Raw genomic sequence first — 1545 nt, forward strand, 5'->3', positions numbered from 1 at the left:
TACTTGAAGGTATCCCTAATGTGGTATATCACGTTGATGATGTACTGGTGTTCGGGGACACGGTTGAAGACCATGACAGAACATTGCGCCAGGTATTGGAAAGGTACAGTGCAATGGGCATTACTATAAACACAGAAAAAAGTGTGTTTGGAGTGAGTAAAGTTACCTTTTTAGGTCATGAAATATCAGCTGAAGGTATTAGGGTGGAGCCCAGTAGAATACAAGCCATTGAAAAATTTGCAGCACCTGAGGGTAAGCAAGCACTGTTGCGGTTTTTGGGCATGGTCAACTTTGTGGGTAGGTTCATCCCAAATCGTTCCGAAGTATTGCAACCACTGACCGATCTGCTGAAGGAGGGTCAGCCATTTGTTTGGGGTAGGGATCAACAGGCAGCGTTCATGAAAGCAAAAGACCTTATTACTCAATCACCTTGCTTATCACACTTTGACGCGGAGAAGGAGCTTATTGTGAGTGCTGACAGCTCATCATTTGGGCTAGGATTTGCACTGTTCCAGCAAAACACAGACGGAACACGAGATACTGTCTGTTATGGCTCGAGAGTTTTATCTAAAGTTGAATGTCGTTATGCTCAAATTGAGAAAGAGGCACTAGCGCTGACGTGGGCATGTGAAAAACTACAAGAATACATACTAGGCCAGCAAAATGTTACCCTAGAGACAGATCATAAACCACTCATACAGATTTTGATGTCCAAAAGTATTGATGAGCTTTCTCCACGACTTCAACGGTTTAGAATAAGACTCATGAAATACAACTATGTGGTTGTGTATACACCAGGGAAGCAGTTAGTAGTAGCGGACTGCCTGTCCAGAAGTCCGTGGCAGGAGGTGAACGTCGAGGACGAGTTGTTGACAGACACGCAGGCACAGATCAATATGATTATTAATCACCTGTCAGTGGCTCAGACTATAATGGACCAGATAAAACAAAACCAACAACAGGACTCAGTGTGCATCAAGTTAAGACAGTATACAAAAGGCCAGTGGCCAAGGAAAAATCAAGTTCCGGTTGAGCTCCAACCATACTATCAGTATCGATGGGATATATCAGTGGGTAAAGGTTTTCTGTTGAAGGGTAGTAGATTAATTATTCCAGAGAAACTGCAAACTTATGTTTTACAGCAACTACACAAAGGTCATCTAGGTATAACACGATGTAGGGCCCGAGCTCAGGAATCGGTCTGGTGGTTGGGGCTAAGCACGCAGTTACAAAATCTCATCCAGACATGCCCAGTTTGTGTGGAAAACCGGGCTAATGGAGTAGAGCCTTTTGTGGCAGAAAAGGTTCCTGACTACCCTTGGCAAAAAGTAGGGGTCGATTTGCTGAAATGTCAAGGGAAGTGGTACCTGGTGGTTGCAGACTATTATTCAAAGTACTTTGAGCTAACCGAGTTGAACAAGTTAACTGAAGCAGTTGTTGTGCAGGAGTGCAAAAACATCTTTTCTCGATTCGGCATCCCAGAGATAGTGAGGACTGACAATGGTCCTCAATTCAAAAGCGCATTTTTACAGTTTGGTCAGTCAT

This window comes from Bacillus rossius, chromosome 1 (genome assembly GCF_032445375.1).
Source record: "Bacillus rossius redtenbacheri isolate Brsri chromosome 1, Brsri_v3, whole genome shotgun sequence".
Classification (NCBI taxonomy): domain Eukaryota; kingdom Metazoa; phylum Arthropoda; class Insecta; order Phasmatodea; family Bacillidae; genus Bacillus; species Bacillus rossius.